This window comes from Cololabis saira, chromosome 5, assembly GCF_033807715.1.
Source record: "Cololabis saira isolate AMF1-May2022 chromosome 5, fColSai1.1, whole genome shotgun sequence".
Taxonomy (NCBI): Eukaryota; Metazoa; Chordata; class Actinopteri; order Beloniformes; family Belonidae; genus Cololabis; species Cololabis saira.
In genome coordinates this window covers 49,887,945-49,900,516 of record NC_084591.1, presented here as the reverse complement: position 1 = coordinate 49,900,516, position 12,572 = coordinate 49,887,945, and the positions used below count along the sequence as shown (strand labels likewise).

The following is a 12,572-nucleotide window of genomic DNA, read 5'->3' as shown; positions in this document are numbered from 1 at the left end:
GGAGAATGCAGGGGTTGACAGTCACCTTACATCCTGGATTCTGGACTACCTCACCAACCGTCCACAGTATGTGAGGACACGGGACCACACGTCGGACATGGTCGTCTGCAGTGTGGGGGCCCCGCAGGGAACGGTCCTGGCGCCGTTCCTCTTCACTCTCTACACTGCTGACTTCTCCTACAACTCACCAACCTGTCACCTACAAAAGTTATCTGATGACTCTGCTATCGTCAGCCTCATCACAGATGAAGATGATAGCGAGTACAGAGAACTGTCCCAGGACTTTGTGGACTGGTGCCTGCAGAATCACCTCCAGATCAACGCGGGGAAAACCAAAGAACTGGTGGTGGATTTCCGCAGGTGTAATAAATCCCCCCGACACCGGTGAACATCCAGGGAAAGGACATTGAGATGGTGACATCTTATAAGTACCTGGGTGTTCACCTCAACAATAAACTGGACTGGACTACTAATTCCTCTGCACTCCACAAAAAAGGCCAGAGCAGACTCTATCTGCTCAGGAGACTGAGGGCCTTTGGTGTGCAGGAAACACTCCTGAAAACTTTTTATAACACTGTGGTGGCATCAGCCATTTTTTACGGAGTGGTTTGCTGGGGCAGCAACATCACAGCTGCAGACAGAAGGAGGCTGGACAAAACCATCAAAAGGGCCGGCTCTGTCGTGGGCTGCTCTCTGGACACAGTGCAGGTGGTGGGAGAGAGGAGGATGATGGCTAAGCTGTCATCCATGATGGAGAAGGACTCCCACCCCATGAAGGACACCTTCAGAGCGCTGGAGAGCTCCTTCAGCGACAGGCTCCTTCACCCTAGGTGTGCGAAGGAACGCTACAGAAGGTCCTTCCTCCCTGCAGCTGTGAGACTACACAACCAGCACTGCTCACAGTAGACCACAAACAATCCTGACAATAAATATACAAACCGAAAATAATGTGCAATACCATTCTCTGCAACGTGCATAAATAACATCTGTAAATATCCATCTGTTTTTCTTTTTGTATACTAGTATTTTTTATTTATTGCTATTTTTATTCTCCTTCTTCTTATTATTATTATTATTGTATATACTGTTTATAGTGTTTTATTATTATTATTATTATTATTATTGTGTGATATTGTGTGATATTGATGCCTCTTGTGTTTTGCACTATCCCCCTTTGCTGCTGTAATCTGGAAATTTCCCCTCTGGGGGACTATTAAAGGATTTCTTATTTTTATTCTTATTCTTATTCTTATTGGCTGCCTGAATGACGCGTAGCAGGGGAGGACACAAAGCCTCGATCTGGGCAGAGCATCGCACTGAACACAGAGGAAAAATGGCACTATTATGACCCAGAACGGCAGGACGAAAGTGAGTCTGTTGATGAGTCGAGCCGCGGTTACAGCAGGATGTTTCAGAATGGTACGTTAAGATTTAAATGTGTTTTTTGTTGTCTCTTTCGTCTCGTGTAGTGAGCCACTAGATTATCTAGATCTAGATCTATCTAGATCAGGGGTCGGCAACCCGCGGCTCTGGAGCCGCATGTGGCTCTTTAGCGCAGCCCTAGTGGCTCCTGGAGCTTTTTAAAAAATGTTTGACCTTTTCTTTCCTTTTTTTCTTTTTTTTTCCTTTTTTCACTTTTTTTCTTCTTTTTTTCTTTTTTCTTCTTTTTTCCTGTTTTTCTCTTTTTTTCTTCCTTTTTCTTTTCCTTTTTAATCTCGACATTTCGACTTTTTTCTCGAAATTATGACTTTTTTCACAAAATTCTGACTATTTCCTCGACATTTTGACTTTGTTCTCAACATTTTGACTTTCTTCTCGAAATTTCGACTTTTTTTCTCAACATTTCAACTTTTTTCTTGACATTTCGCCTTTCGCCATTTGTCTTCATTCTAAGGCTGATGCATACAAGACTTTTCATTTTTTTGCGGCTCCAGACATATTTGTTTTTTGTGTGGTCCAATATGGCTCTAAAACATTTTGGGTTGCCGACTCCTGATCTAGATCTAGGGAACCCAGAGAATGAATCTGAATGAATGAATGAATGAATGAATGAATGAATGAATGAATGAATGAATGAATGAATGAATGAATCACATCTCAACACAACAAGTAGCACCTAAAAACAGCTAGAGAAAGCTGTGTGTGTTTGTAACTTAACTTTGAAAATGTTTATGTAACGTTAGCCTCTGTCTAAACATTTGTAAAATGAACTGTTGTTACCCGTTGCTCCGGTGTTACCTAACGTAACACCGGAGCTAAGCCCATGCAAAGCTCATACTTGTAGACAAATATAAATAACATAAAAAATTAATGTTCTTACCGCTGACTCGTGTGCAGTTGCCGGGTCCGTGCTGTTGGAACTGATCCTTTTATGAGGGTAAATGTCGATGCAAAACCTAATTTTTAGGCATTGAATAAATGCAAACGTTTTTTCTTTTTATGGGTATTTTTTATTTTTCAGTCACATGTATTCAATTCAATTCAATTCAATTCAATTTTATTTATATAGCGTCTAATAAAACAGAGTTGTCTCTAGACGCTTTCCAGAGACCCATACCCAGAACATGACCCCCGAGCAGTTATTACATAAACAATGGCAGGTAAAAACTCCCCTAGTGGGAGAAAAACCTTAAGCCAAACAGTGGCAAGGAAAAACTCCCCTTTAGGAGGGAAGAAACCTTGAGCTGGACCAGGCTCGTAAGGGGGGCCCCTCCTGCCGAGGGCCAGACTGGTGGGTCAGGGACGGCAACAGCACAGCAGGCAGGTGGAAGCAGCAACGGGATGACCAGGGGTGGGGACCGCAGGCCAGCACGCAGCTCCCGAAGCTCCGGCCCAATCAGCAAGTCCCAGGTTGGGGTGCAGGGTCGGGGAAGGGTTGAAAAGGGGCAGGGCCAAGGAGAGGAGTCTTGACGGACAAACCTTCTCCCCCGCCTGCCCGGGCTGTTACCCTGCCCCCCTCACTCCCACGCTGCAGGTTCCGGTGTCCGGCAAAGGATGCTGCAACATGGACAAAAGAGAGAAAAGGGAGGAGAAGGGGGGGCCAGCACAAGAAACTACAGGAGCGACTCTGACACACTAAAGTTTACACTACCTAGAGATCGTGATATCGTGATATATCGTTGATGAAATTTCTTAAAATATATCAAACATCGTAGATATGGTGTATGGTGATATTATCGTTATTGTGGGCCACATATCGCCACAGTATTGAATGGTGAGTTACCATATCGTCCCACCTCTAGTCCTGGCATGGACGGCTCCCTGAAACCGTTTCCTACCGTTTTATTAAAAGGGACCTATTATGAAAAACACATTTTCTCTTGCTTTAACATATATAAAGTGTTCTCCACTCAGCCTGCCAACTCAGAGAAGGAGGAAAGCAACCAAATTCTGCAGTGTCTGTACAGCCGCCCGGATGATCGTCCAGTGTCATGTGGATCTACGAGCCAATAAGATTCTGCTCCCGTCGTTACGTAACCAAAATGCAATTTACATTATTTATCAGTTAGCCTCCGATGCTTGAAACCACGCCCACAACTAACTCCGCCGGCCGGAGCTTCCGCCATTTTTTCGTAGTGGTGTATCGCGTCATTCAGGCAGCCAATCAGCACAGAGCCTCATTATCATAGCCCTGCCCACTCAGAATCCCACATAGATAATGAGGTTAGAGAATGGGAAGATAAAGACATGGCTCAGAGGCTGAATTTCTAATTTATTTAGCAAAAACTATCAAAAGCTTGTTTTTAAGACATTCAAGGCCTGTTTAAAACATGTATTAGATGCTATAATAGGTCCCCTTTAAAGGAGCATGAGGCTCCTTTTAAGAAATGAGACTCTCTAGCGCCACCCTTCACCACGACGGCCGTCGGGGGTACTGCAGCCAACAGTGAAGCCGGCACGGGAGAACGGGGAGAACGTGCATGCAGCGTCATGTGACGTCACATCCGCAGGACAGCGCGGGAAATTCGGCCCCCGAATTGCAGCACATTTTGCAGCACACAGCCTGTTCAAGGCAACGGAGAGATACACTAGAGGGCTCATTCTTTTTGGTTTGGAACGCTTCATCTGACATTATTACTAGAAAAGTTAAAACGTATACGCATTTTTTTCATAAATCCTGCCTCAATCCTGCCTCATGCTCCTTTAAGTTTACATAGTACCTCACTGCCTCCTAGTCTTGTAAATGTAAACACTGTACAGCTGGACAAATTGAAGTGCATGAAAAATAGTCCGGTGATGCTTGGGACTGAATGTAATTCTCTCCCCAAACATGAAATTTAATATAGTTGTGGTTTATAATCCCCCATCTCATGATGTCAATTTCTATAATGAACTGAAGACTCTTCTCTCTATTGACAATGGTTATGAATGTATGTTGTTTGGGGACTTTAACATCAACTGGCTGGAAAAACGTGGTAGATCAAAATTAAAATCAATTACAGAGAAATTTAAATATGAACAGCTCATAGATAGACGGTCCGTGTATCTTTTGGTCATTGGATTTTTCCATCATGAGTGGGAATCAAAAAACAAAAAACGATTGGTTTATTTGATTTTCCTTTTAAAACAAAAAACAAATATTGAATTACACTGCATTTTTTCTTTTTCTGTGTTAATATGATTTAACAAAGATTCAAAATACGCTTTTATTTTCGTTTTCTATTTCATATAAGACAAATGAAATTACTAGTCAACAGGAACGAAAAAACGAACCAAAAACAACCGTTTATTCATATTCAGTGCAGTGTTTGGCGGTGTGCTTGTGAGAACTGGGGTCCCTGGAGGGTCCGGGGATTAAAGTATAATTCGTTTTTTCATTAAAACCAAAAACGAAAAAAGAGAAACAGCGCCCCCATTTTCGTTTTTTCCTTTTAAATTCAAAACGGAAAAACGGATTCTGAAAAAACCAAAAAACCAAACAACCAAATCAAATAACGGCCGAAATTTGGTTTTTGTAAATTCCTTTTTTAATTTTTGTATGAATATGACGGCGGACAGACCGGAAGCGGAAGTACAGTGTAATGCCGTCAAAATAATACAAACTTATTTTCGTACATATTATATTTATAATATCTTAGTATACAGTCTTATATGGCTTTATAGACTTAACCTGTGAGAATGATACTGTTGCTTAGTTGTTTTATGATGTTTGTATAGTTTTAAATTGTTTAATGGTCGCTGCCACAGTTTGCTCCGTTGCCATGGCGACCACAGCGGCCGCCGCTGCAGGCTTTCCCATGTACTCCAGACTCTGGTCCTTGGCACAAAAAAGGTTGGGAACCCCTGCTCCAGAGGACGTCCACTCAAAAATGCTACAGTTTAACAGTAGCACGACGTCACAACATAACATTACGACCAGTACTCGAGTTGTAAAAAAAAAATCAGGGGGGATGGTGGATTTTATCATATGGGGACAGATAATTTGTGCTAATTACAAATAATATAATATATTATAAATAATAGCAGTGACCAAAACACTTGCAGAAATACTGCAGGAATGACATAGCAGCAGTTAAATGCAACCTTTTGTAAGCTTTAAATATCCACTGGGTTTACATCAAATACATCAAAACACAAAAATAAAAAACAGTTTTCTGAACTTATCAATATGACTCTGTCCTTCACAGGATAAGTAAAATGGATCACTGCAAAAACTCAAAATCTTAACAAGAATATTTGTCTTATTTCTAGTTAAAATATCTAATTTTAGTAAAAAAAATCTCATTACACTTAAAACAAGATTCATCACTGGAAAAAAACAACAATTTTCACCTGTTTCAAGTAGATTTTCACTTGAAATAAGTAGAAAAATCTGCCAGTGGAACAAGATTTTTTTTGCTTGTAATGAGACGATAAATCTTGTCCCACTGGCAGATTTTTCTACTTATTTCAAGTGAAAATTTACTCAAAACAGGTGAAAATGGTCAAATAAGTTCTTTTTCTGCTGTTATTTTTCTGGTGTTCTGTTGATGACTCTAAATGTTGAAATAGCAGTAAAACCACATTCATTGATGAAATGACATAAGGGATGGAAAGGAGGGATGGCAGTTTTACAGGAGGGATGGACCGTTTTTATTTCAGGGGGGGATGCCATCCCCCTTCATCCCCCCTCAACTCGAGTACTGATTACAACTGTTGTGTGTTTGTGTGAATGTGGGTGTGTGTCATGATTAGTGACAGGTAGATAGGTGATACAGCTGATCAGGCTGCCACAGAGATGCCACGGCTGATGCCGCTCTCTGGGGCAGATTCCACAGAGATAGCCTACCGAAGTTTAATTTATGCACGTTAACAATGGTCAACGTTGTATTAGACTGCTACTGCTACAGAAGTAGCATTTCAATGACATTTTTTTTGCATGAATTTGCAAGGTTTTCTTGATTAATCTCTCATTATTTCGGATTGATTCATATCACAGTTTGTTATGTTGCAATGCTGAGGAAGGAAAAACATGGCATAGTTTATAGACAGACAGGTAGACGGGGGATTGTAGACAGGTAGAGAGGGGATACACAGCTGATCAGTGTCAGGGCACGAGGATCGATCGACATTGTCTATGTGTGTCTAGTAAATGAGTCTGAAACAGGCGTAATATGTTTTTGTCATTGTGTATGTGCTCGTTTTTAAGCCAGACTAGGCTGCTCAGAATAGACGACAATAGAATAGTCTTTATTACCGTTATGCATCTCTGGAGGCTTTAAAGTGCAAAAACACAAATACAAAGCAATAAACCTCACTCAGACATCATTTTAGCAGCATTCACAGTTCAATATATTGCACGTGTGTGTACATTTGTGTCAGTGCATATTAGAGATGAGGGTGATTATAGCTCTGGGGAAGAAACTGTTTTGAAGTCTGTTTGTGAGTGCTGTGATGCACCTGTAGCAACTGCCAGAGGGCAACAGGTCAAACATTTCAGAACCTAGATGGGATCTGTCCGTCCTAAATGATATTCTGTGCCCTGCTGAGGCAGCGGGAGGTGCCAAAGTTCGACAGGGAGGGGAGAGGCCACCCGGCAATCTTCTGTGCTGCTTTGATTCCCCCCTGAAGTCTCTTCCTGGCGGCCTCAGTGCAGGTCCCATACCATACTGCCATACCGTATGCCAGCAGGCTCTCCATACAAGAGTGCTAGGTCTTCAGTTTGGTGTCTGTTCTTCGCCAGGACTCTGGACAGATAATGCGGTGGTCCTCCTCACAGTTGGGCCGGCCCGTGGATTGCTACAGATTGCAGTAAAATACACCCTGACATAACGTTAATATGTCCGACCCTGTAATGTGACCTTACATTTTGCCAATTTGAAAACAGCCAAAAGGTTGCAGGTGTATTGACAAAGTAGAGAATAATTTCAATGGTTTGAATGTGTTTAAACAAAACTGTATGTACAGTATGTGTGCGTGGGATGTGTTAAACCAATACAACTAGCACTTCAACCCAAACACACCACTTAGGAAACAGAGTATTCAGTAAACAAAAGAGTGCAAACAAATTCTAATTTATTAATATGAACACGAATAAACTTAACAGATTAACAAAAATAACCAAACAACCAATAATAATAATAATAATGCATTTAACTTGTAACGCACTTTCCATTCAATGAATCTCAAAGTGCTACACTTAGACCATTATTCATTCATACACATTCTCTCTGGTGGTGGTAAGCTACGTTTTGTAGCCACAGCTGCCCTGGGGCAGACTGACGGAAGCGTGGCTGCCATTCCGCGCAAACGGCCCCTCCGACCACCACCAACATTCACACACATTCATACACATTCACACGGGGCAAGCTGGGTAATGTGTCTTGCCCAAGGACACTACGACAACCAAATAAAACATGAACTATTATGAACCAAAAAAATTTAATAAAAAAACTATTTATCCCCTAATAGTGTCTTTGAAAATATTCAGAGTGTCTTCAACGCCAGTCAGGATGAAGCTTTTCACCCGAAATTCCCCATCCCTTCATTTGGGGCAACTGGGCTCATGAGTCACCCACTCATCCACACATGTTCTGCAACCAATGAGGCTGCGGCAGCATGCGCCCACTACAGGCTCCTTCATTGGATCTGCAAGAAGAATGAAAATTGTATATCAGTATCTTCATGTCAATATTCACTGAAATCTCGTTATTGCATTACAGGGCTTATTACATATTTCATAGACAATACACAAATTCATGCAGGGATGCCTCAAAATATAGGAAATCCATCTATCCCCTTAATCCCTATTGTTATATGAGTAGGTAAAACAGACACTTTAATTATCAGTCTGTTTTAAAATCTGTGGGACAGACGTGAGTTGCTTAGTGAACACAACAACACATACTGATAATTACAGGAAATTAACCTACTCATGTGACTAAAGATAAGATAAGATAAGATAAGATAAGATAAGATAAGATAAGATAAGATAAGATAAGATAAGATAAGATAAGATAAGATATTCCTTCATTAGTCCCACAATGGGGAAATTCGCAATTTGGATATAGAGGTTATTGTAATAGAATAATTTGCCAAAATCTTAAACAACCTCTTTTATGTTTTATCTTACACACCTCTGCAGATAACACATTTAAATGTGGCCTTGACAGACGCCACCTCTTCATCTGTCAAGGCGATTGTTGTTATCTTATTGGCCATTTGGCGCATTCCAAATGGGCCCACCGATGACATGTCCCACACTGCACCTAGTGAGACAACATAACAGAAACAATACAATTTAAAAAATGTAACATTCATAAAGTCATTTCACATAAAACAATTATAATTCTTTTATAAAACTGTTTACCATTCCTATCATGCTGTGCTGTGGATCGCACTCCAGCAGGGCGCACACTATGCAGTAATCTTTTGCATCGCCTTGAAAAGAATAAAGAACCCTTTTTTTATGCGTGTACTGACAGCAGTGTAGGCATCTCTGTTGTTCTTACATTTCTACATTTTGTAGCATGCGCACCTACAGATATAAAGCATCCATTATGAAATGTGTATTTAAAAGTACACTTTATTATGTGTACAGAAAAAAACAGTAGTCGTAGTAGTCATTGTGATTACCACATTGTGGCAACTGATTATTCAAGCATTTTTACACTGACCCGGATTTTGTAGCAGCTACAGGCAATCTGCTTCCTGTATTCATGCAAAGCCTCAGCTGTGGTGACGACCTCTGTGGATTCCTCAGTGATGAAGTTTTCTGCAAACTGAAACGCAGTGTTTTTATCCACATTCACATAGTCACCAAGTTGGAAGAAGAGGACATTAATTTGGTAATAATCTATCTAGTCAGCTATCCAAATGATGATTTAATACCTTCATAACTAAAACTTCGCAGCTACTGGCATCCTGCTGTTTATTGTGGTGCACAGTCTCCACCTGCCATGCCTCGGCCCCTTCTCTCCATCCTTTTAAGGTAGTTCCTGGGAAACACAGAATAAGAAACAGTTAAGCATTTAGCCATACAAGTTCTTATTGTAAATCATTAATTTTGAGTAGTGCAGATTACCTCCAGTTGTGGAGAACTTTTCTTGAATAATAGTCCTCTTTCCCAAAGGGATCAATAAGGATGAGGGCCTTCTTGGGGATGTTGACAATCTTTAAAAAAATTCAATTTAAATTTCTGTAAGCAAAACAGTACTTTCTGAAGTCAGGTTAGCAAAAAAACTGTATAGGTACCGACATACCATAAGAATCCAGTGCACCGAAAAGTAGTATAGTATAGTATAACATTAAATCCTGCATATCAGAGCTCATTTCTCTGCGCGTGAGTCCTTAGGTCTCCATCTAACAGGACTAATAATGGACCCTATATGCTAACCTGGAACATGTTATTCTTACTTGCCTTGTGCTTTTCAATGAAGATGTGCAAATAGGCATCTATTACCTAAAATGTGAACAAAGAATGTCATAAAATTAAAACATAATACAATAGAAAGACTGCTATAAGCAGCCAAAAATAGCATATTGTATATCATGCACATATTATATATAACATATGACAGCAATACATGCATTATTATTATCATCATTATTATCATTACCAGTGTTATTACTATTATTATTTTTGCACTACACCCCACCCTACTATTTACTCATATTTACATCTCTTATAGGCAGTACTCGAGTTGAGGGGGATGAGGGGGGATGGCATCCCCCCCCGAAATAAAAACGGTCCAAATCATCCCCCCTGAAATAAAAACGGTGAAAATCATCCCCCCCTGATATAAAAACGGTGAAAATCATCCCCCCTGTAAAACTGCCATCCCCCCCCCTTTCCATCCCTTGTCATTTCATCAATGAATGTGGTTTTACTGCTATTTCAACATTTAGAGTCATCACCAGAAAAATAACTTATTTGACAATTTTCACCTGTTTCAAGTAAATTTTCACTTGAAATAAGTAGAAAAATCTGCCAGTGGGACAAGATTTATCTTCTTATTACAAGCAAAAAAATCTTGTTCCACTGGCAGATTTTTCTACTTATTTCAAGTGAAAATCTACTTGAAACAGGTGAAAATTGTTGTTTTTTCCAGTGATGAGTCTTGTTTTAAGTGTAATGAGATTTTTTTTTACTAAAATGAGACATTTTAACTAGAAATAAGACAAATATTCTTGTTAAGATTTTGAGTTTTTGCAGTGATCCATTTTACTTATCCTGTGAAGGACAGAGTCATATTGATAAGTTCAGAAAAGTGTTTTTTATTGTTGTGTTTTGATGTATTTGATGTAAGCCCAGTGGATATTTAAAGCTTACAGAAGGCTGCATTTAACTGCTGCTATGTCATTCCTGCAGTATTTCTGCAGGTGTTTTGGTCAGTGCTATTATTTGTAATATATTATATTATTTGTAATCAGCACAAATTATCTGTCCCCATATGATAAAAAAATTCACCATCCCCCCTGATTTTCTTTTACAACTCGAGTACTGCTTATAGGGCGTTGCAACACGGTAGTTTATATTCAATTAACAAAAGTCATGCAAAGGCTGGTCGACACGCACGCAAACATGAAAAACTACAAGAAAGTTGGAATTTGGTTGTAGGAAACATTAAATTAGCACGCAAACATGGAAAACTACAATTTGGTTGCAGAAAAAAACTAAATTCTTACCGTTTTCACAGTTTTCTTCTTAAACAGCTGTAGGACGATTCCGTGTTGTTTTAGTCAAGTCGACGCTGTTGACTGGTGCGCATGCGCATTGACGCAAAGTAGGACATTCATCAGATTTTATTAATAGATCCATGCATTCACCGGGTAGCATAATTTGACAGAACACCGGCGGCGGCGGCCGCTGTGGTCGCCATGGCAACGGAGCAAACTGTGGCAGCGACCATTAAACAATTTAAAACTATACAAACATCATAAAACAACTAAGCAACAGTATCATTCTCACAGGTTAAGTCTATAAAGCCATATAAGACTGTATACTAAGATATTATAAATATAATATGTACGAAAATAAGTTTGTATTATTTTGACGGCATTACACTGTACTTCCGCTTCCGGTCTGTCCGCCGTCATATTCATACAAAAATTAAAAAAGGAATTTACAAAAACCAAATTTCGGCCGTTATTTGATTTGGTTGTTTGGTTTTTTGGTTTTTTCAGAATCCGTTTTTCCGTTTTGAATTTAAAAGGAAAAAACGAAAATGGGGGCGCTGTTTCTCTTTTTTCGTTTTTGGTTTTAATGAAAAAACGAATTATACTTTAATCCCCGGACCCACGCAGAGCTGGAGAGCGCTTTGATTCAATCTATTTATGAGGTTTTTATTCAGATGTCCACAGTATATTGCAAATATACACACTGCATGCGACGCGAGCGAGAGTCAGCGTCAAAAACAGTTCCATTGCTTTATTTTTTATTGCACTGTCTATACTGGTTGCGAGCGACGCGGCGTCGTTTTGAGCTGGACTTTTGTCGCACGCCCTGCTTCTATTTTCTTCCCGTCGCTCGCGTTGAAAGCCGGTTGAAAGTTGAAAAAAAAGTGTAAAGCGCTGTAGGAAACAGTCATTTCAATACAAGAACTTCAATAAAGTGGCAGCTGCTGGAGGGAGATCGCCAGGCTGGAAGGTTCTGATAAGATAATAAGATATAATAAGAATCTTATCTTAATCTTATTAGGGCTTAATTTGTCCCGGATCCTGCCGGATTGATCGTGTCCTCTGCTTTTTCCCCACATCCCAGTAATGATCTGACATGCTGACATGTTTGCACCGCACTCCAGCTGTTCGCTGTTTGATTGCGTAATCACACGCCGTTATTAATTGTTCGGTTTTTTCCCCACTTATTCCACCGAATAATAAGCTTGTTTTCTGTTTAGAAAGTACAAACGTAGGGAGATTACAAGTAATCACCCATCTTTTACTTGCCCCTTTACTCTTTTAGGAGTCTGCTAATGTTAGGAGTTTCTTTCAGGAGCGCACGGGCGGGTGAATAAAGGCTGATTTATGGTTCCGCGTAAAATCGACGGCGTAGCCTACAGCGTAGGGTACGCGGCGACGCGCACCGTTCGGTGACCGCGCCGCGTACCCTACGCTGTAAGGTCTGCGTTGGTGTAACGCGGAACCATAAATCA

General features: G+C 40.3%; 1 long non-coding RNA gene across 2 annotated transcripts; it reads right to left on the bottom strand.

The window, feature by feature from the left end:
- Nucleotides 1-7,707: 7,707 nt before the first annotated feature.
- On the bottom strand, nucleotides 7,708-11,321 carry LOC133444832 (uncharacterized). 2 transcript variants are annotated; one of them, XR_009782743.1, is made up of 7 exons: nucleotides 11,107-11,321; nucleotides 9,503-9,591; nucleotides 9,310-9,416; nucleotides 9,096-9,200; nucleotides 8,789-8,859; nucleotides 8,556-8,687; nucleotides 7,708-8,067 (listed from the first exon to the last, which is right to left on the bottom strand). It is a non-coding gene; the product is annotated as an uncharacterized LOC133444832 (long non-coding RNA). The 2 variants fall into 2 exon arrangements; XR_009782742.1 differs by having other exon boundaries at nucleotides 11,116-11,321.
- Nucleotides 11,322-12,572: the final 1,251 nt, after the last annotated feature.